At 38.0% G+C, this 24,412-nt stretch overlaps 1 long non-coding RNA gene across 4 annotated transcripts in view; it reads right to left on the reverse strand.

Moving 5' to 3' along the window:
• The window catches only part of LOC141488210 (uncharacterized), a 146,411-nt gene that overhangs the window by 63,888 nt on the left and 58,111 nt on the right, over positions 1–24,412 (reverse strand). For all 4 annotated transcript variants that reach the window (XR_012468614.1, XR_012468613.1, XR_012468615.1 and 1 more), the window contains one exon: positions 3,396–3,517. This is a non-coding gene — a long non-coding RNA (uncharacterized LOC141488210). The remainder of the gene's footprint in view (positions 1–3,395; positions 3,518–24,412) is intronic.

Genomic DNA, 24,412 nt, shown 5'->3' on the forward strand with positions numbered 1-24,412 from the left:
GGAGCAAACAAGCTTAGATGACTTACCCAGCATTACATAACTGTTTTTGCTCATTCCTCATTTTGGAAGAGAATCAGTCACATCTCAGATGATAATTAGTAAGTGTCTGCAGTCAGATTTGAACTCTGGAAGATAACCAAGCCTAGTACTCTATCCACTATTTTACTTAGCTGACCCAAGCTCTATATAAATGCCATCTATTATTAGTTCTTTGTATATGGTAGGTGCCTAATGATGACTTTTCTTTCTTCCCTTCCATCTCTGGGAGGGAATTTTAGCCTAAGGCTAAACAAAGGAGAACTAGGAAGAACTAGTAGATTTCTCAAAAAGTCAGAAAGAGAATGACTTAAACCCAGAAGGGCTAGGGCTGGTGATTAGGATGGAGATTCTAAGATCTCTCCTAAACTAAGTTAGGTAAAGATGAATGCAGTGAATATCTTATGTACCCATTATTTACACAAATCTACAAAGAGGCAGCTGGTATAAAGAGAAGAATACTGAATTTGGAATCAAAGACATGTTTCTTCTCATGGATATAGGGAAGTCATTTCATTTAATTTCTCAGTGTCTCTGGGCAATTCTCTGTAGATCTGATGAGGAACTTCCACACCAAGAATTTACTGAACTCATTGGTCCATTAAAAAATATAAAAAATAATATAATACATATACACTACTATATTGGCAGCTAGGTGGCACAGTGGATAAAGTACCAACCTGGAGTCAGGAAAACTCATCTTCCTAAATTAGAATTCAGCCTCAGATACTTAGTAGCTGAGTGACTCTGGGCAAGTCACTCAATCTCAGTTAAGTTTGCTTCAGTTTCCTCATCTGTAAAATGAGGTGAAGAAGGAAATGACAAGCCAGACCAGAATCTCTACCAAGAAAACCTGAAATAGAGTCAGAAAGAATCAGACAGGATTGAAACAACACAACAAAAGCTACTGTGCAGGAGTATTATAAAGACCAAATAAATAAATTAGATAAAATGCTCTGTCAACTGTAAATTCCTACTTAAATGCCATTCTATTAACTACCCCTCCCATAAGCCCTAGCTGAATTTGATGGCTTAAAATTGATGCTGGGGACAACTCTCTTTTGAGGAAGAGTTTGGAGTGGCTGACTCCATAGATCCACTCTATGGGTGCTATCGGAAAAACAAACAAACAAATGAAAAAGGATCTTCCTGAGTCTATGCCAGCCCTCAGGAGATAACAGCTAAAGTGAAAATGGGAAGAACTTGTTTGGATAGCTTTTCTCTTTGCAAGGTCATCTATGCTCTTCTACAAGTGACAGGGTACTTAATAAATACTAATTAACTGACTGTCAATAACAATTCTGGACCAATTTTAATTTTTTTTTTAAAATATCAGAAGCTCAGAGTAGTGATTCTTCAAAATTTTAATCTTCTGAAACTTCACAATTCTGTCATATGTGAAATCACCAAAATCACCATATCTAGAAGGATATCCATACTTTTGAAATGAAGAGACCAAATGATTTCATCCCTTTGTTATATTATTTCAGATATGATCATTGGTCTAAGCCTTAGTCTGTTATCTAAGTTTGAAACTGGGTAGAAGAAAGAAATAAGGGATGACAGGGACAAGTGATTTGCTTACAAAAAAAGCTAAAGCTGAGGGGAAAATCAAGAGAAAGGGGGAAGGGAATGAGAGGGAAAGAAGAAAGAAAGAAAGAAAGAAGAGAGAGAGAGAGAGAGAGGAAGAAAAAGAAAGAGAGAAGAGGAGAGAAAGGATAAAAGAGAGAGGGAGGGAAAGGAGGAGGCATTCAAGAAGGAGGACAGGAGGAGGAAGAAGAGGAAGGAGGAAGAGGAAGAAGAGAAAATATGAAGAGGGAGAAAGAGGAAGAGATAGAAAGTGAGAAAGAGTAGAATTTAAAAGTGCTTGAGTGAGGCAGCATCATGATCATTTCTAGTGTTCTAGATTCAGGAGGCCCAAACCTCCATAGGTACCACACTTTTAAAGATCCTCACTTGAGTAAGGAAACTTCTTCCCTCCAGCTGTGGAATGCTACCACATTTATTTTCTTTGCATCAGCCAAGGCTAAGAAGAGCAAATGAAATGAAGAGAAATGAAGAGGAAAAAACTTAAAATTCCTTCCAGCTCAACCTGATTTGATTTTCTTTGGCTAAAGCCCAAGGGTGAAGGGTTTGAGCTGTTTTTACCCTATCTCAATTGGTTAGTCTCGGTTTTCATCACTCCCTTTGGGAGAATATACTGGGGCATATTTAGACTGTAGAAACCTCCTGGGTTTTGAATTCTAAGCTAGCCCAGAATATGTGGGAGTTTGAGTGGATTTGTTCTCAAAAAAAATGATTTCCTGCTAGAAATAAAGTTTTATGAGAAGTAGCAAAGTAAGAGCTCATGGTGAATGGCATGGGGACAGGATATGTTAAAAGGAGTTAGAAGGACAGTCATTAAATTCTCTTCTAACATAAATTATGATTGAAAAACTTGGCTCTTCTTTTTCAAATATTTCTTAGAGACTCAAGGAGAAAAATCATATGGAGTAAGGGATCTGAGGCTTACCCTTAATTGTCAATAACACTTTAAAATTTCCTGGCAGAACCCTCCTAAGAATCAGTGTAGGATCCGGAGGCACTTCACTTCAGCAGAAAGAGGGCCTACATTCAAATCCTATTTCTAACTCTTATCTAGTAACTTTTGGCAAGTCACTTAACCTTAATTGGGCCACTGTGTTTTTCCCTATCTATAAAATGACAGACTTGGGCTAGATGACTAATTCTTTATCTAGCTCTAAATCTATGATCTTTTCTTATCATGATCTCATTTCTTCTCTTGGGATAAGAATAGTCAAGTACCATGGGAAGTATTGCTATATTTAGAAATAAGACAAATCTAATCAGGGCCTAAAGGGGGCTGTAAGGTACTCCTAAACTCTCACAGATTCCTTGAAATGCCTATAAAAATCATCAAAGCCCACCACTCCACAATTAGAAAGAAGTAAACATCCCTAAGAGAAGAAACCCACAGATTTAAATTCATAAATAGATGAATTTCCAGAATCGGGAGAGTTTCTGAAACCAGATTTTGATAGTGGAGAGATATTGGGTGTTGGGGAGAAAAAGAAGAGACTCTAGGATGAATATAAGAATGGAAATGATGATGGAAGTAGAGTAAGAGAATCATGAGATAGCCTTACAGGGTAGGACAAAAGGGGGGGGCAAGTTTAAGACTGCTCATTCCAGGGGGCACAGTAGATAGAGGATGGGCCCTGGAGTCAGGAGGACCTGAGTTCAAATCAGATCTCAGATACATAATAATTGCCTAACTGTGTGACCCTGGGCAAGTCACTTACCCCCACTACCTTGTAAAAACTAAAAAACAAAAGAAAACAAAAAACAAGAATACTCACCCCACAGCTTTGCCTGGGGGACTCTAATGGATGTTTTACACAAAGGGCAATGGCATCTGAAATACTTCTTATGTTGATGATGAAACTCTCTCAGTTGACTGTCTTGAGCCAGGTGTTTGAACCTGAAGGTGAGAGAAATGATAAGACATTATTACAGAATCACAAAATGTTAGAATTAGAAAAGATTTAATCTAGCCCCACCCCTTCATTTTGGAGATGGTAAAAATAGCTGATATCAATGGTGGCTCTCATACTTCATGGCATTCTCATAACACTGTAGGATTTAGTCTTTAGAGGGATTTCTATATTATCCCATTTTATAATTGAAAATACTGAGGTTCACTGAAGTAATGAAACTTACCCAAGGTCACACAACTCCTAAATGGCAGAACTGGGACATAAATCAAGTCTTTTTACTACAAATCAAGTTTTCTTTACACTATACTCCTCTGTTTCTCTCTTCTCTGACTCTGTCTCTCTGTTTCTCTCACTTGCTTTATCTCTACGCCTCTCTGTTTCTCCGTCTCTTGTCTTTCTCTTGCTTTAATCTCTCTCTCTCTCTCTCTCTCTCTCTCTCTCTCTCTCTCTCTCTCTCTCTCTATCTCTCTCTCTCTCTCTCCCCCTTTCTTTCTTTTTCTCTTTCTCTCTCCCCTCTTTCTGTTTCTCTGTTTCTTGCTTTATCTCTATGTCACTGTCTGTATCTCTCCCTCTTTCTCTCTATTCTTTTTCTCTTTATCTGTCTCTCCATCTCTTTCTCTATCCCTCCCTGACTGTCTATCTTTTGGCTTTTTCTTGCTCTATCTCTATATCTGTCTTTCTTTCTCTCTCATTATTTCACTTTCATTCTCTCTGTCTTTGTTTATGTCTCTCTGTCTCTCTGTGTCTGTGTCTGTGTCTCTGGCTATCTGTCTGTCTCTCTTTCTCTTTTTATCTCTCTCTCTGTCTCTCGCACAAAATAATTTTGATTAAACATTCTACCACATTCTCAACAGAAGGCTCTCTCCAGGGACAGATACAGTAGCATGGCCACCCAGGGGATGGGCTCTCATAGTGATATCACTTAGTACTCCTATTCCCAATGCAATTCACTTCAACAAAGATTAAGCAACCGCTTTCTGCAATCATTCACTGGCAGATTATGTACAAGGTAATCTGACAAAGAGAGTCATCCTCACAACCAGAAAGACCTCAGTTTACCTCTAACATAGACCCTGGGTAAGTCACAACCTGCCAGTTCTCTGGGATCTCTAAGGTGATAAGCTTCACAGAAGGTGCCAACCAACCTAGAGAAAGGGTATTTCTTCACTGGGAATTCCCTAGATGGATGAAATCATAAACCTATCTGAAAATAAATAGATATATTACTCACAAACTAAGTGTTAGAGATTTAAAGATAAGATGAAAAGGTGTCATTGGGTTGCAGAGACTTCTATTCTACTACATCCTTGTATTCTGCCTATCTTTAAGCCCAGCCCCTCCACTCCCTTCAGGTACCACAGCACGGCAAAGGCTTCAGATGTGACTGGTGTTGATCACTTTGATACAACTTTTTTCTGAGCTAAATTCAGACACAGGTCACTGCAACAAGTCTCCTCCCACATCTCCTTCCCAGTGCTGCTTGTGTCTCCAAACCACTGACCGATACTCCTTTACGAGTAGTCTGGAACACACGGAACAGCTATATCTGAACCTGGGGATGTACCTGATGGAGACTAAGCATCCCCCTTTGAATATTGCTTCCCATCCCTAAGCTCCCGGTGTTTCTAGATTCTGTCTCTGCCTTTGGAGTTTGGAAAACTCTGAAAAATCTAAACAAAACAAACAAGAAAAAATCCACCCAGGCTACACATTCCATCATACTTTAATTAGCTTACCAGAGGCTATAAGTCTCTGGGTTGAATTGTCTCTAAAACACAAAACCAAACAAAACACCTTCTCCAAAAGACAGCCTCTGGCACCCTAAAAATCAAGTTTCCTCTGGCTTCATTTTCATCTTCCCAAGCCAGGGAGGTAGGCCTAAGGCCCCCGTGCCTACCCAGATCTGGGAGCAGAATGCAGGCTGCCTCTTCTTTTAAAAGTCCTATTAGGGGGGCCCCATTGGCTAAAGGCTAGGGCACAGTCACTCTGAAGTTGGCTTAATGGAGTAGCCTGTGAGAGAATGGAGGGGACAGTCCCTCGCTGCACAGATGGCTCTTTGTCACCGCTGACACCTGCCATCTGCTTGTTTGTCTAAATGATGTTGGAGGGGGCATCAGGAGCTTCCAATCTGCCACGCAGACCCCACCCGCTCCCAGTGACCTCCTGACCCCCGTGTCAGACAGGTCCAGAGAGTTTGTTCTTTCAACACAGTGGGTTCTTCCTTCTCAGTATTTACAGCCTCTTCTCAGCCGCCCCTGCTGTAACAGCAGCAGCTGCCCCGAGCTGCGGCGGGGTCCGTCCCCCTGGTGTTCCCCGAGCCAATGTGGGGGTTACCCCTTTCCAAAGTCAGGCCCCCTCACACCTGTTAACAAAGAGACATATAAAATAAAAGGAGGAAAGCGGGGAGGGGAAGGAACATCCCGAAGCGAGTAATTTTATGTTGTGTTCACTGAATGACATCTATTCATAGCTCCCATGAATAGGGCCATTTCCTATTTCTTAATAGATTTGGGGGTGGGGATGAAAGCTTCCTTATAAAGTGATGTGAAGATATGGACGTTTACGTTTCACCCAGTTCATATGATCTCATTTCGGGAAGTCTTGGCAGAGCTCCGCCTTCACAAACTGTGTCAGGAAAAAACGAAGATGCTGCCCAAATAAATGGGTCCTAGTAAATGCAAGGTCTTGTTTAAAAGCTGTTGGATGTGTATATGCCAGTGGGCACCCCTCAAGAGAGCACTTCAAGCAGATACATACCTCCGCAGGCCCAGAGGACGGTGTGGCATTGTCTAGGGCTAGGACCCAGGCTCCTTTCTAGGCATTTTTTGCAAGACAATCAATCTTTCATTTTTTTTTCTACCATAAAAGAAATAAATAACATCTAAGTTCAAAATCTGGTTTTGCTACTCACTACCTCTAAGGCCTTCAGTAAATATCTTACTGTCCTAAGTTCTGTTTCCTTGTTATATAAAATAAGGAGATTACACTAGATGACCCCATAGATTTCTAATGATTCTCAGAACACTTATAATCTTCTCCAAAATGAGCCACTACCTAACATAGAGGCAGATATATAATATATACACTTACTATACAGTTGTTGAATGATTGAGAAAGAGAAAATGGGACACTCTTGGTAAAATTCTTTAAGGTTTCTTTGGAAAGAGAGTTTTGAAAGTGCCAGATATGGCAGAACCTGTAAAGTGTGTTCTATTATGGCATAAACTTCTTTCTTTTTATAGTCTGATGACAGCACTTGAAAAGTCACAATCATCTGAAATACAGGCAGGATGGGTCATTGAGTAAGATTTTACTGACTTCAATACTTAATAGTTGTGTGTCCTTGGATGTCACCTAAAATCTCTGTGCCTCAGTTTTCACACCCATACAAAGGAAACAAGGACCTTTGTCTCACTCACCTCACAGATTTATTGTGAAATTATTTGCAAGATGCAAAAATGTCACAAAAATGAATTTATTATCATAGATTTAGAGTTGGTAAGTATTTTAGCAAACATCTCTGAGATCCAAGCGATTTGCATAAGATTATTCAGATAATTTGGCTACATCATTAAAAACGCTCTATCTCCACAAACTCCAATATCATAGTTTGTGTCAGACAATTTAGCATGGAATCATTGTAATTTGAGATAGCTTGGCCTTGTTTGTATTGCTTCCTAAACTGTTTCACATATGTTAGTTAATCTTTTATCTCCTACAGTGTAGAGATCATGTATTATACTTTTCTTAAAGTTTTCTAGAGAAACATAGCTCATGGCCTGGAACTAGATACATAGGATTAATATCTCACCCAACCTTCATTTATACATGGAATAACTGAAGCACAAAAAGTTTAATTGGCTTGTCTAGAGGAACCCAGCTAATAGAAGTCTGAAGCAAGATTTAAGCTACAGTTTATCTGACTCTAAGCATAAAGCTCTAGACACTATACCACACAACCCCTTAATCCTGTCCCCAAACAACAGAATAATTATTGTATGGTTATCTGTGAACTACTCAGGTTCTGCCACCACAGGTTTAGTTCCACTATGGATTTGTTTGGTGGCCTAGAACAAATCTCCACCTCCCTGGGTCTCATTTTTCTCATGTCCTGGGGTACATAAAAGGAAGATGGATGTTTAATTGCTTCCAGTCACTACTTTTATGGAAGGACTAGCCTAAAAAGTCTTCATTAAACGCATAAGTAACAAGCATAGTGACTTCAACCCAAACCTGTTTCTTCATATCATTAAAATTTCTCTTACTCCACAAACTCCAATATCATTGAAAGCCTGTACCATAAAGTTTTACACTATCATTGAATCACTGTCATTTGAAAGCATTGTTTGTATTATTTTCTAAAGAGTTTCATATATATATATACATATATATGTTAATCTTTTATCCCATCAATCTACCAACACCTAGAGTGTAGAGACCACGTCTTAAAATTTTCTTGTAGTATTTAAGAGAAATATTGTCTCACAGGTAGTAAGTAGCACAGGCTAGACTTGAACCTAGGTCCTCAGATTCCAAATCCAACTTTGCTCCATAGTCTTTGTTACCTCTGCTTCCCTTTGGGAAATTGTACAATTCTTATGTCTTACTAGAAATGATATACTGTTCAAAAGAAACATGAAATACCCAAAGGTTCCCGAACCTTGTGATATATCCTTATTTCTTCTATCAGAAAACCCCAAGCATTGTAGACTTTCCTCAGGAGAATAGACAAAGAAGAACATTTTGTTCCAATGGCCATGAAGGTAATTGAAGCAGGAGCTGAGGAGCACATAGAGCTTGGTCAAACATCAAAGTTGCCAAAGTCATCCACTGCCTCCTGGGACATGTCCAGTTAAACTGAATTTTGTCTTGGTGCTGGACTTTTTTTTAAAGGTTTAATTTATTTTGAGTTTTACAATTTTTCCCCCAACTTTGCTTCCCTACCCCCACCCCCCCACAGAAGGCAGTTTGTTAGTCTTTACATTGTTCCCATGGTATGCATTGATCTAAGTTTAATGTGATGAGAGAGAAATCATATCCTTAGGAAAGAAACATAGAGTATGAGATATAGCAGAATTACATAATAAGATAAGATTTTTTTTAATCAAAGGTAATAGTCTTTGATCTTTGTTTAAACTCCACAATTCTTTCTCAGGATACAGATGGCATTCTCCATCACAGATATCCCAAACGTGTGCCTGATTGTTGCCCTGTTGCTATGAGCAAGTCCATTAAGGTTGATCATCACTCCCATGTTGCTCTTAGGATGTACAGTGTTCTTCTGGTTCTGCTCATCTTGCTCAGCATCAGTTCATGCAAATACTTCCAGGATTCCATGAATTCCCATCCCTTCTGGTTTCTAATAGAACAATAGTGTTCCATCACATACATATACCACAGTTTGTTGAGCCATTCCCCAATTGATGGACATTCCCTCAGTTTCCATTTCTTTGCCACCACAAACAGAGCTGCTATGAACATTTTTGTACAGGTGATGTTTTGGCACTGGACTTTAAAGACTCTGGAAGGGAACAAGGCTCATGATTTTGTACAACTCTACCTCACTTAAATCCAATTCATTTGCAAGCCATTACTCCATGATGCCATTGGTCCTTTTCCAAAAGACAAGCAACAATGATAACCAGCAAATCCCCAAAATCAGACATAGGCTTTTCTATTAACTTTTCATTGTCACTACTCATTTCTTTAAATGGAGTTGTCTACTAACCTTCTATGATTAAGGAGAAAGTGAAGCCATTTTACTTTCTAGATCCTTTTACTTAATATTACACATGGCCATAAATCCATGATTTCATCTTTTCTTTTCTTTTTTGGTGCTCTTTCCATGGGTCAGATCTACTTTGAACTAAAATGATTTTTGAAAGTGTTTTGACAGAAAAGTTCACCATCTTGCAACCAATCCGGTGATGATGTTCCCTCCAAACATAGCTAAGTTGATGCTCAAATGACAGATAGAAACCTATATGTCATACTTGAAATCTTATCATTTTGGTAGGACTAAAATTTTGGTCTTCTGGCTCAGGTTCCCAGAATGCAATCACCTCACTATAATGAACCATCAGAGAAAAACATAAGAGGAGGGAAATATCCAAACATGGAGGATAGAAATTGAAGAAAAGAAGGGGATTTACAAAGGTTTTCTAGTTTTATCGTATTTCTTCATGTCAAATACAAGGCACTAGCCCTCTCTTCTTCTTGGTTCATTGTTCTTTCCTGAATTCTAAGACACTTCTGCTAGGTGATAACTATGTATTACCTGAGTTCTAGGTCTTTACAGGGTAAATTCATTCCTTCATTCAATTATTCAAAAAATATTTATTAAGGACTACTAGGTATAAGGTATTTTGCAAAGCACTGGAGAAGTTGACCAGACTGATACCACTTTCTTCTCTCCCAATTTGCTTTCCCATCTTTCAGTAACAAGGGTGGGACCCTGGGGTTCCTGCTTTCCTCTCCCCAAGGACTTTCACAATCTGTCCTTTCTCCTAGGCTTCTACCTCTCTTGTTCTAGACTTGCTTTCTTTGATCTGGTACAACATTCCTACCCACTTCTTTTTTATCTCCGAGATACTCTGGATGCTTTTAAGACACAACTAAAGAAAATAAAATAAAATTTTTAAAAAGACAACTAAAATTTCACTTTCTATTTGAGTCAGTGATAGTCAATAAATGTTTATTTAACCTGTTCCAGTTCTCCCAACTGCTAGGCCTTCCTCCTTGAAATGATCATCCATCTACTTCTAATCCATCTTGTGTGTTTGTGTGTGTGTGTGTGTGTGTTATTTCTACTATGGGAATGTGAGCTCCTTGAGACAGAGGCTATTTTTGCTCTTCATATTTTCAGTGCTTAGCATGGCATCTTAGAGTAGATGGTTAATAAATGCTTCTTGATTGACTGACTTCTTCCCTCAGTGAGAGAAACTCTTTCCTATCTGGCTTACTGAGATATCTATTCCTGGTCTTCAGGCATTGATTTTCACTCTCTCAAATATCTCATGAGTACATCCTCTAAAGTCTCTCTCAGGACAGCTAGTTGGTACAGTGGATAATGTACCAGGCCTGAAGTGATCTTTCTGAGTTCAAAAATGACCACATATACTTATTAGCTGTTTGATTTGGGCAGGTCAATTAACCTTGTTTGCCTCAGTTTCCTCATCTGTAAAATGATCTGGAGAAGGAAATGGCAAACCATTGCAAGATTTTTGCCAAGAATACACCAAATGGGGTCACAAAGAATTGGACACTATTGAACCTCAAAAAGTCTCTTTTCACTATACATTAAACCCTTTTTCCTCGATTTCTGGCTATCTTCTCAAACAAAATATCCCTCACTGGACTGAAGCAATGTCCTAGAATTGTCTCTTTTATCTCTGTCCTGAACTGGCATCAGTCCCTGTGACCTGGCACTATGAACTAGGCCTCCATGATCCCATGCCTTTCTAGCTTCATCTGTACTACTGCCAGCACAATGTCTCAATCATCTGCTTTCTATTTGACCTTGTGTTCCACCACTAACTTTCTATTCATTGACACAACTGATATTACAGATTTCCCCTAGGACCAATAGACACCAGACACCTGTCCTTGGTCCTGGACCTAACCAGTACTACATGTCCTTATGCTGTATTTGGCTCATTCTGCCTCTCCCTGTACTCTTCCACCTCTTGCTCCTGTGTGGTCCACTGGAAATGGATTTAAAATGAGTAATTCTTTTTTTGTTTTTGTTTTTGTTTTTTGTGGAGCAATGGGGTTAAGTTATTTGCCTAAAGTCACACAGCTAGTAAGTATCAAGTGTCTGAGACAAATTTGAACTAAGGTCTTCATGAATCCAGTCAGTGTTCTATCTACTGTGTCATCTAGCTGCCCCTAAAAATGAGAAATTCTTAAACAGTGAAGATCCGAATTTATGTATGCTACATCCTTATAAAGAATTGCAAACATTATAGATACCTAATGATCAGTAACATGGTAAAACAGAGTATAAATTCAAAAGGTAGAAGGTGAAGACTCAGCACAGACATGTAAATTGAATGACTATGGGAAATCTGATCAAACTTCAATTTCCTCATCTGGAAAATGAGGAGTAGCTGACTTATATTAGTTCAAAGGGCTGGTGTGAAAAATGAATTTGATAAAGTTTAAAGCACTATATAATGTCAGTTTGTTATTACTATGATGAGAATTGAAATGTCTACATCCCCTATTCTTTAGTGGCTATTGAGTCACACTCTGAACAGAACTGATGCAGCTCAAAGTGAGACAAATAAGTGGTCTGAGCCACATTTGGACACACTGTAACTTGTCTCTAAAATAGTGATGTGGTTTTGGTCTTCTTTGATAAAGGACAAGAACCAATTGAATATTAATACTTCTTGACCCATTCACCCATATATACTAATATAGTGCCTAAGGTCTTTGACAGCTATACTAACTTAGTCAAAGCACCACACTCCAGATTTCATCTTCTTTCAACTAAAGCAGAACCATTGCTTCCTCTAGCAAGGAATTTTTAATGGCAAATTATCATTCTGCATAGAATAAATATTTTTGTAGAACAGTGAAGAAAGGTAAATTAATAAGCAGTGGTCAGAACTGTATAGGATCACTGTGTCAATTAAGAACATTTTTTCTCTTTGCTCCATCAAGTCCTTAGTCATTGTATGTTCTCCCAGAGCATTAAAGAGTGTGATTATTGCGTGCTTCCTTCAACTCTCTGACAAAATTATATTAAAAATGAATCAGGCTTGTATGATTTAAACTCCACCTAATTTCTCTGCAAGCCAGGTAAGTCAATAGCCCTGTTAATCTTCTGTATTTATACAAGCGAGCAATGAAATCTTTATTCCATTAGGTGAAGTTTGGAAATTTTCATAACTACTCAGGTCCAAAGGATTTAAAATAAAAAGACCGTATTTGTTTCATTTGGGGTAGGGGTGGTATGGAGTTTTTTTTTTTTTTCTATATAATCTTGTATTTTTTTTCAGATAAGTTTCCAGTTTATTTTTTTATTTTTATTTTGCAAGGCAATGGAGTTAAGTGGCTTGCCCAAGGCCACACAGCTAGGTAATTATTAAGTATCTGAGCCGGATTTGAACTCAGGTACTCCTGAATCCAGGGCTGGTGCTCTATCCACTGTGCCATCTAGACACCCAATTTCCAGTTTATTTTAAGCTTTTTTGAGATTAGTTATTCAATCAGTAATTTAAAAACTATAAACATCATAACCTCCATGATTAAGTTATTTCATACAGAAGGGGAACATAAGGCATCATAGGTGTGAATCACATCTTTCATTAAAGCAGTGTCTATCTAAAACTATCAAAAAATATTATATGTAAGAGATAAACCAGGAGCATTTCCAATAAGATCTTCCCCAAACATAGACCACTTGCTTTTTACCTTTAGAATCCCAGGTCTGGGCTAAATGCAATTTAAATCTGGAATGGAAAGAAAAGGCTGAGGAGCAACATTCAAATCCCAATTGTCACCTGACCACATCTGGATTTCAGTTTGCTCATCTGTATGATGAGAGCAGTGGGTTGGATGATTCACAAAGTTGCTACCATCTCTAAATCCTATAATTCTGTGATCCTATGAATTTTAAATATGGACCAAGTCTGAATATTGAAATACTTATTGCTCATTTTTCACTTAAGCATGTGTGTATGTGTGAATATTGTGAACCATTTGGGAAGAAATGGCAATTTGTGAAAAGGAAGGCTATCCCTGTGAAAACAAGCATGAAGAAATCATTCTCTTCACATTTGGTGTAATTGTTTTCAAATAGGCTTAAGTAATCTGCTCAAATGCAAACTAGTTCCTGCTGTCTCTTCCATTAGAATCTGAAGGGCAGGGTTTGCCTTTCTCTCTGTCTTAGCACAATGCCTACCAAATAGCCCTTAATAAATTCTTGTTGATTTGACTTTAGTTGTTGTCTCCTGTCAGCTGTTTTATTGCATCAGTGCTCATAGAGCCATAAATTTGGAGCTGCAACAGACATCAGAGATATCTGGGTGAATGTACTCACATTACAGATGAAGAAACTGAGGCCCAGAGATGATGTATTAATGTACTAATGGGGTATTATTTAAATCCAGGGTTTCCAATGTCAAATACATATACTGTGAAATGGCCTCAGAGTCAAGAAGACTTGTATCTTTGATATGTATTGGTTGGGTGACCCATGGCATGTCTCTCTAAGTACCCCAAATAGCTTTCCAAGGTTGTCAGTATCTACTTATTTTGGTAAAGGTAGTTTTTAATCTTTTGGAAGTTCCCTAGAGCAATGAAAGCAAGAAAACAATTTCTATCCCTCCACCTTCAAATGAGATCACCAGGGATATCACCCATACAAACAGAAAATGTGGATTTTCCTTGAGTTTTCACATTTCACCTGCAGCTTTTTTGGCCACCATCTTCTTGTCAAGCTGCCTTACTACATGAAATACTTTTCCCTCAACCCCTACTTCTAAATCTCGGAACAAGAATCAATTAACATTACCATTCCTAGGAATGATACTTGAATCAACTACCTTGGTCTTCTCAAAACAAGTCATCTTTCCCTGTCCCCCCCACTTCCTTAAATTTCTTATCTTTTACCATACCTGGTTAGTATGTAAATTTCTTAAAGGTCCCTACCCTTAATGGGTTCCATTTTGTATTACTATCTACAGCACCTAACCCATAGAATGCACTTAATAAATGTTTTTCCTTCATTCATAATACCAACATCTAATATTTATGTATTGCTTTAAAGTTGGCAAAGTGTATATACACACAAATACACACAAATATAATACATTTAACTAGGTGGCACAGTGAGTAATGTGTGGGGTCTGGAGATAGGAAGATCTGAGTTCAAATCTGTTCTCAGACACTGTGAACTATGCAAATCATCTAACCGTTTCTTCCCTCAGTTTCCTTATCTGTAAAATAAGAACAATACCTACCTCCCAGAGGTGTGTGAAGACAAAATAAGCTAATAGTATCTGGCAGATAATAAGCACTCTATAAAGGTTATCTATCATATGCATATATGCATGTACATATGTATATACGCAAATGTAAATATATGTACATACATGCTTGTAGAGCATGCTGTAAACTTGAAAGAGTAAATAAATATTAGCTATCACATACATGTATGTATGCATATATACATATATTTACATATATCTTTATGACACTCTGTAAACTTTAAAGCACTGTATGCCAGCTGTTATATGTACATGTGTGTTTATGTGTGTGTTTGGGAATATATGTATGTCTATTTACACAAAGGGACAGCTAGGTGGTAAAGTGGATAAAGCCCTGAACCTAGAGTCAGGGAGACTTATCTTCCTGAATTCAACTCTGGCCTCAGACCCCTATTAGCTGAGTAACCCTGGGCAAGCCACTTAACTCAAAGTGGGTCACAGAGTTGAACATGACCAAAAAATGACTGAAGAATAACTATGTATACATTTCAATATTTTGCAAAGTTTAAAGTCCCATATCTATCTATCATCTATCTATCTATCTATCTATCTAAATGTATAGAATTGTATGTATATATAACTATATATATATATATATATATATATATATATATATTTGTATGGATGGATGGATGGATATACATATATATTTATATATATCAAATTCTAATAGAAATTTTGACTTTCCAGATGAGGAAACTAAGGCTCAAAGGGGTGAAATGAATTTTCCCTGGTCTTAGAAAGAGGAAGTCTTCGAGATCCCAATTGAAATCTGGTCTTTTCTGGCCTCCAGTTCAGTGTGCTTTTCATGACATCACACTGGTACATCAATACAAATAGTTGAGAGCACACTACTATACTATTCTGAACCCTGCTTGTGTTTTGTAAGAAGAGAAAGGTACAGGATTTTTTAAAACACATCAGCTAATCTCTGAAATAATGATTTGATTTCATTTTGCTGGGAAGATCTAAAAGCGAAACCTATTTCTGTAATGTACTCTAGGACCAAGGACCACATAAATGATAGCTTTCCTTTTTTTAGCAGGTCTCTGTAATAAAGGAACTATTTTGGGGAAGTCACAGTTAGCTTGTATTTGTTCTGTTTCTGAAAGCTTCTTCCTAGAAATAAACATACGCACTTGAGAAAAAAACTGCTTCTGTGCCACATTTACAATTTCTAAACATAAAGATATAGCTCTGATTCAGAAAGGGATGAGGAATAGATCTGTTATTTCATTCATACAGATGAAGAAACTATACCAGCACAGGTTAGTACATTCTCTGCAATTTAGAGGTTCCAGAAAACTGATTTAGAGTAGAGATATCTCTCTGCCTACTAGCTTCCTGAACAAGATTGAAATATAATTGTGAAATCTTTTTAAAAATCAATAAAAATACAATAGAATATACCTATTGCATTTTAAAACTAAGTCAATATACAATGCACAGAGATACTTATGTATAGATTAATGGTCCCTATTTCTATTTGAGTTTGGTTCTCACCCCATCTCCAACTTAGAGCAATGAGAAATTAATAATAAAAATGATGATGATGATGATGATAGCTAGCATTTATATAGCACTTACTATTTGCCTGGCATTGTTCTGAATGCTTTAAAATTCCTATCTCACTGGAACCTCATTTCCATTTTACACATGAGGGAAAAAGAGGTAAATAGAGGTTAGCTGACTTGCCCAAGAGCACTGAAAATATTGAATTTGACTTCGGCAGACATAATTGTATCTCTAGTCTCTATTTTGACTTCTTAGATAATCCCAAGTCCATGAATAAATGCCACATGTTTCCATCTTATTGGAGAAACAATATTTTTCTAAGGAATCTTAGAAATTAAAAAAAAATTCAACAAAATGTTTCTTTTAAGAGCATGGAAGACCTAAAATCTATTTGTAGCTGTTGCTAAATCACTGAAATAGGCCTAGAATGACCTAATTTCTTTTCCCAGGGAAACCTTCTACCCGGAGTTCTCACAAAGTCACAACTGTAGTATAATAGTAATGAATCCCTCCTCTCCATTGCTTAAAATAGATTTTATTAAAATAAAATTGAAAATGATGGTGACTGGGACAAAACCACTAATCTCATTTACATTTTTCTAATTAAGTATTTTCACTCATGTTTTTAATATCACAGGACATTCACAATAATTTCTAGTATTTATAGAGCAACATAAGAGTACATTTTGACAAGAAACCCCACAGAAAGACATGGTCTCTGCCCTAATCTATGGAAGATGTAAAGAAGGTGACTGTTACTGGAGGAAAGCAGGAGGCCCGATCAATTCAAAAGAACTGTGAAGAACAAGGCAATATGCCAAAAGAGAGAAGATGAAAGAGAGAACAGATGGAAGGGGGAATTGGGAGAAGCACAGGGAACAAGATGGGGAGGAGGATGTGTGGGATCCAACTGCTCAGTCTTTTGAAAAGGAGACTAGAAACCTGTATGTAATAGCTACAGAACAAGGGCCATAGATTATTTTCTATCTCCTTCATAGTATTATGCAGGTCCATATGGAAAATTGCTTTGAAAAGAAAGATGCACTATGAACCACCACATGGTTCTATAATTAAAGCAATAATCTCTTTGCCATTCTGGTTCAATTAAACAATAAGTATTTTCTGAGTACCTATCGCTCAATACTCTACTGAGTGCTACAGAGACTAAAAAAGGAGTATGACATCTCTACCCTCAAGAAACTTGTGCTTGAATTGAAAAGAATGGACTAATATAGTTCATTGACTAGAAACTTCAGTGGTTAGAAGATTAGACTTGGAAACCTGAGTTTGAATTCTGGCAGGTACTTACTAGTAGTGTGACCCTGGGCAAGTCAATGACTCCTATAAGCTCAGTTTCTTCAACTTTAAAACATGGATAATAATAGTACTTACCTCACAGCATTGTGGTGAGGATCTATTGAGACAACACGTGTAAAGCTCTTTGTAAACTTTCAAGTGTTATATAAATGCTAGCTTTTATTACTATTATTATGTCAACAGTGAAAAACACAAGACAGTATATAATTAAGTGTGAAATTGGGTAGAAGAATATAATATAAAGAGTTCAGAAGAAAGCGATGAAAAATAGGCTAGTTAAGGAAGATTTTATGGAGGAAGGAGGATTTAAGCCCAGTTTGGGGGGGGGGGATTTAGAGAGGCAGAGGGAAGAGTGACATAGTCATAGATGCGATTAGATCTAGAAGAAACCTTACAGAGAATATTCCAGAATGTTCCAACTCCCTCATTTTAGAGATGAATAAACTGAGAATCAGAGAAGATGAAGTATAAGAACATTATTGATGAGAACCACATAAATAATGCTAAAAAAAGAAAGGCGGGAAAGGAAGGGAGATAGGAAAAGAGAGATGTAGGAGGCAAGGAGGAAGGAAGGAAGAGGAGGAGGGAGGGAAGGGAAGGAGAAAGAGAAAAAAGGAGAGAGAAAGGGAGCAAAGAAGGGAGCAAGGGAAGGATAAAGAGGAAGGACGGAAAGAAGGAAAAGAAAAAGGAAGGAAGGGACAAGTTTGGAAGGGAGAAAGGAAGGAATAAAGGGAGGAAGGGAGGGAGGAAAAGAAGAAAGGAGAGAAAGATAAGGAGCAAAAGACAAAGAAAGGGAGGAAAGGAAGGAGAAAAGGAAGGAGACAGACAGGAAGGAAGGAAGGAAGGAAGGAAGGAAGGAAGGAAGGAAGGAAGGAAGGAAGGAAGGAAGGAAGGAAGGAAGGAAGGAAGGAAGGGTTTATTAAGCATATAAGCCAAGCCCTATGAATACAAATACAAGCAAATAGAAAGGCAATCCCTGGACTCAAAGAGTTTACATTCTAATGAAGGAAGAGAAACTGAAACAGGGGAGGTGGGAATAGAGAAAGGTACTAGACTATGGGTTTGAAATTATAAAGAAAGAAACAAGTCTAGCAAGAGAATAAAGGCAAACTTGAACCTTTTCACAAAATAAAGCTCCAGGATGAACTCTCCAGTGGGGAGGTGAAGAATGGAGGTAAGTGTACTTACCAAGGAATGTTCCAGGTTGCAAATCATAGGACCTGTATGTTCCAGAGTGAAGAGGCCCCAGACGCTGAGGAACGTTCCAGGATGAAACTACATTATTTGGAACCAGAATACAAATGTACCTGAAGGACAGTGGAGAGACTCCAAAGTACAGGGAATCTATGTAGGGAATAATAATGATAATGATAAAGTTGTAAGGCATGGTAAGCCTGCATTATAGAGAACCTCAAAGGCTATGTAGATGAATATATGTACTAACTAGGGGAAAATTGTTTTTTAAACAAAAAAAGTGATGTAAAGAAAGTAAAAATTAAAGAAAATTCATGTGATGGGAATGTACAGAATTAACTTGAGCTGGGAAGACCCTAGGTCAAGAAGTCTAACTAAGCAATTTTAATAAAAACCTGAAGTAGGATGGAAACAATGGACATGAAGAGAAAGGTGCTTATACAAGAGACATTTCTAATATGAAAATGGGACAGTGAGTGATCATATTCCAGGGTTGAAGAATACACACAGGGGTTTGAACACAGGTAACTGGGAGAGTTATGATACCATTGGAAGAGACAGGAAAATTGAAAGTGAGAGCTAGCTCAAAGAAAATGTGGAGAACATGACATGTTTTGATTAGACATGTTGAATTTGAAATGCTAGTAAGACATGAAAATGAATATGTCCTAGGAACCATTGTAAATATGGCCCTAGGCAGAACTATCAAATACCACATAGTCCCTCAAAGAGATACATGGGGAAGAGCAAGTTAACAAGCCTTAGGAAATGAACACAGAAGAAGGAAGGAAGAAAAAGAACCAGGAAAAAGTAGGAAGATAGGAGGATTCAGGAGATAGGAGAAAAACAGAATCATATAGGGTTACAAGAGTCAAAGGAAGGGGCGGCTAGGTGGCACAGTGAATAGAGCACTGGCCCTTGGAGTCAAGAGTATCTGAGTTCAAATCCCACTTCAGACACTTAATAATCACCTAGCTGTGTGGCCTTGGGCAAGCCACTTAACCCCATTGCCTTGCAAAATCCTAAAAAAAAAAAAAAAAGAGTCAAGGGAGTAAAGTGTTTCAAAAAAAATGTAATTCTTAGGGTTAAATGCAACATATCTGTTAAGAGCATTAGAGAATCTCTTCCATTGTCTTCATGACATTTTTATTCACTAATAGTATAGAGTGAAATTATTAAAACAGGAAAGATATCAAATAAACAAGGAATCACTAGTAAAGAAACTCCTTGTCACTCAGTCAAGAAGCATTTAATAGCACTTTGGGATACAAAGAAAAGAAAAAGAAGAAGGAAGAAGCCTACAATCTGAGATGGGGAGACAACTAGCAGACAAGTATGTACAAACAAGATGTATTAGGGGAAAATTGAAGATGATCAACTGAGGAAAAGGATTAGAATTAAGGATTAGGAAAGGTTGCCAACAGAAGATGGAAGTTTACCTGGGGCTTGAAGGAAGCCAGGGAAGTCAAGCTACAGAGAGGAGGAAAGAGGATTTTAGACATAGGAAGCAGCTGGGGAAACTTCCCAAAGTTGGAAGATGGAATGGCTTGTTTAAGGAACAGCAAGGAGAATAAGATTCTTCATGTTTCTTTGCTACTAGATGGTACAGAAATGAACCCTTTCAGGTGTTTTTCCCCCTCTCTTTCTCTTTTTTTTCCCCCCTGTGCCAGAATATCAATGTTAGAACTGAAGTGTTTTTACAGGTGACAGTTTGCATCATACCATATTATGGAAAACCACAGGGAATAATTCAAAGAAGTACAAAGAAAGGTAAAACCTACGGAAAAATTTAAGAGACTTGGCCTAACCACCCGGCAGAAGAGAGTTAAGCTGAGTTTCAGGATTGCTTTATATAGAAAAGATTTTTAAAAGATGTGCTACAATTGTATATGTCCAATCTATATTGAATTATTTGCTACCATGGTGAGGGGGCAGAGAGAAGGGAAGGTAGTAGAAAAATGTGGAACTCAAAAGCTTGCAAAAGGATGAATGTTGAAAATGATCTTTGCATGTTATTGGGAAAAATAAATAAAAGAGAAAAAAATGTGTGCTATCTCTACTGGACAACATTATAACAAAAGGATTTCAGAGTATAAGTATTCCCCATAGGGAGGATTGATCAGCACAGGGAAATATTGCTGAAGAAGGATTTGCAAGCTCTTGGCTCTGGGCATCTTTAAGACAAGCATATTAATCCATTAATTTATTGGTCCATAAGTATTTATTGACCATGTACTGTGGTCAATAGAGTGAAGAGAATGCCACCTTAAAATCAGGAGGACTTGAGTTCAAATCCAGCCTCAAACGCTTGCTGTGTGACCCTTGACAAAGGACTTAATCCTGTTTGCCTTAGTTTTCTCATTTGTAAAATGAGCTGGAGAAGGAAATAGTGAACCACTCCAGTATCTTTACCAAGAAGAGACCAAATGACGTCACAAAGAGCCAGACTCAACTGAAAAATGACTCAATAGCAACTTATATGCCTAATATTGTATGAGGTATGTGGGGGACACAAAAATGATGTCTCTAAATAATACTACTGAATAAAGCTATAGTCTGGTTGAGGAGAAATGACTAGCACAAATGAAATAAATAGAAAAAAACAGTTATGAAACTCTGGAGTTAGTGGTTACTACTCAAATTGTATTTAAACGTTGCATCTACCCTAGTTGTATCCACTACATCCTAGCAGTCTTTACTCTGGTAACATAAGGCAAGTACATTTTTTGTTTGTCTTTCTCTCCTCGGTGCTTATCTTATATGATATTTATGAAGCACTTATCCCAAGACCTGCAATAAGGTGGATTTATAGAAATGCTTCCTTCTCTCACATAGTTACCAAAGTGAAAGTCATCAAGCATAAATAGGTCTGACCATGTCACTAATCTATTCTATAAACTCTAGTGAGCCCCTATCGCCACTAAGATCAAATATAAAACTTTACTGTCCTTTAAATCCCTCTGCAACTAGATTTCAATTAATCTTACCAGTCTTGTTATCCATCACTTTCTGATGCATCTCTTGATCCAGGCTTCTTGGTGTTTCTCCCACACTAACAATTCACTCCTTACATGTTATATCTCCCAAGTTTATATCTCTGCACAGGTTGTCCTCCTTAATCAGATTGCTGTCAAATACTGAAGTTGAAGCTTAAATACTTAATGGGAAGATTGGACTCTTTGGAAAAGACCCTGGTATTGGGAAAGATTGAGAACAAAAGGAAAAAGGGAGAGCAGAGGATGAGATGGATAGACAATGGCTTGGGAACATGAAATATGAACTGACAGAATTCCAGAAATAATAGAAGATAATAGGCCATGGTTCCACAAATAGTTGGACATGACTGAATAATAACAAAGATTCTATTTATTATACTAAGTGATAGGAATACAAAGAAAGGGGAAAAACAGTCTGTGATCCCAAAGAATTCACATTTTAATATGGGAGAAAATATGAAAAAAATCCCTATATACAAATAAGATATGCATAGTGTAAATGTAAGGTGATCTCAGAGATAAGGTCTTCACTATCAGTGGGAAAGACTTAGAAAAACCACCTGCAAAGGATGGGACTGAAGCTAAGTCCTGAAAGAAGTCAGGGAAACCCAGTGCTGGAGGAGAGAAGGCAGAACTTTCCAGGCATAGAAGACAGTAATAAGGAAGAGTTTGGATCTAGAAATGGAGTATTCTCTAAAGAATGATGAAAGGGTTAATAAAAATAGGTCATCAGAACTTGGGAAAGAAGAAAGTGCAAGAAGATTGGAAAGATAGAAATGGACCAGGTTGTGAAGGACTTTAAAAGCCAAACAGAAGAGTTTTAGAATTTTGTTTTTGATCACAAAGGTAAGAGGGCTGCAGAAGTTTATAGAGGATGAGATAGACTTGGTCAGATCTGAGCTTTGAGAATAACATTTTTGCAGTTAGCTGAGAGAGGGATGGATTGGGGTGAGGATGTTTGAGGCAGAAAGACCAATCAGAAGAGTATTTTTCAGGTTGTGAGGTGATACACCTCTAACAGGATATCTTAAAAACAAGTTTCTTAAGCAGCAACTAGGTGTACAGTAGATAGGACACTAGCCCTGGGGTTAGAAGGGCCTGAGTTCAAATTTGACCTTAGATATTTAATGACTATGTTACCCTGGTCAAGTCACTTAATCCCAATTGCCTCAAAAACATGTAAGTTTCTTGAGAGAAAGAACTTTCATTTTTGTCCTGGAATACCTGACACAATATCTATGATAAGTAGGTACATTTAAAAAATATTTGAATTCAAATGACAGAACATCAAGCACCAAATTGTTGCCATGTATTTATAATTCAAAAATATGGTATAATAGAAATGTTGTAGGAGTAGACTACACAATACAAATTACAGCTTTTTCATTTATTCTTTATATGATTCTAAGACCTCTTCTGTGCCTCCATCCCCCATCTGGACAATGAGGAATTTAGACTTGATGACCTGTGAGTCCCTGCTGTTGAATCATTTTTCAGTCATGTCCAACTCTCTGTGACCCCAACTTGGGGTTTTCCTTGGAAGAATAGTTTGCTATTTCCTTCTACAGCTCGTTTGACAGATGAGGAAACTGAGGTAAGCAGGATTGAGTCCCTTGCCCAGGATCATAAAATTAGTTAAGTATGTGAGGATGAATTTGAACTCAGGAAGAGGAGTCTTTCTGACTCCAGAGCTGGCACTCTATCCACTGTACCACCTAGTGGGTCCCCTGTAACTCTAAATGTATAATCTCTTGATTCTTTTCTTAAGAAACTTTAGATGAATGCTTTACAGAAGAAATAGAGCTCTGAGGATGTCACCCTGAAGGATGACTAGGATTTGTAAGGGGAGGGGCATTCTGGTATAAAGACTTATATCTATGTTTCTTTCACAGTTTAAGACCAGTATTACCTAAAGAAAGGGAGATCTTCCAGATGCCATTTTGTAGACCTTTCCAGATTTATGATTCCTGTTTTCTTGTTGTTATATAAAGGATGTACTTGGTGTAATCTTAACATCTTAAAGCTTAGAGTATCTAGCATATAGTAGGTGATTAATAAATGCTTGTGGACGCATTCAGTACACAACCAATTATTTTTGTATTTCCCATTTGAAGGATGTCATGAATTCCATCATATCTCCCTCCACCTTTTCCCCAACATATCCACTGCCTCCCACTACCCCTATTCAAAACTGAATGTCATTTTCAGGACAAGTTGTCCAAATAACCCGATGTTTAGTGTATGGTGTAGTCCTGGGCTGGAGGTATGCCCTCCATGTGCCTTCTGGAGGGGAAGGCAATTAATTCCTTCACTTCTGCCTTGGAACAACAAGTGCTCACCCGGCCTCTCCACCCATAAGTTGTGTTTCGATAATGTCCCTGGATCCGCAGTAGAGTCCATTCCACATATGGCCCTGCCAACACTAACTTCACCCCAGGAGCTACACAAAGGGCAAGACCCAACTTCTTCCTGAAGCCCTGGCCAAAAGCCATGACCCCATTTCAAGGGAAGGCATGGGGGGACGACCATTGTCTCAACAGAAAAGGCCCCTTCAGCAAACCTCCTCCCCCCTCTAGCCCATGGCAATGTGACCTCCACAGTGTTTGCTGAAACTCTATTGTGCTCCCTCATTGTCTTGTATTATGAATGCTCAGGGCGATCCCTTCCTCTCCTGGGCCTGGACCCCCTCCCCTGTGCAGGGCTATTAATTGACGGGGGTTTTCTCAGTCATTGTCATGAGGCTCACACATGCCTTGGTAACAGAAACCATATGCAAGCCCTTGAATGAATAGCTCTCGACCTTCTCCTTGCATCCATTAGGAATATTCTATCTTTCTGTTGAAGCCTGGCCCTAAGCAAA

The sequence above is a fragment of the Macrotis lagotis genome, chromosome 5 (assembly GCF_037893015.1).
Source record: "Macrotis lagotis isolate mMagLag1 chromosome 5, bilby.v1.9.chrom.fasta, whole genome shotgun sequence".
NCBI lineage: Eukaryota > Metazoa > Chordata > Mammalia > Peramelemorphia > Peramelidae > Macrotis > Macrotis lagotis.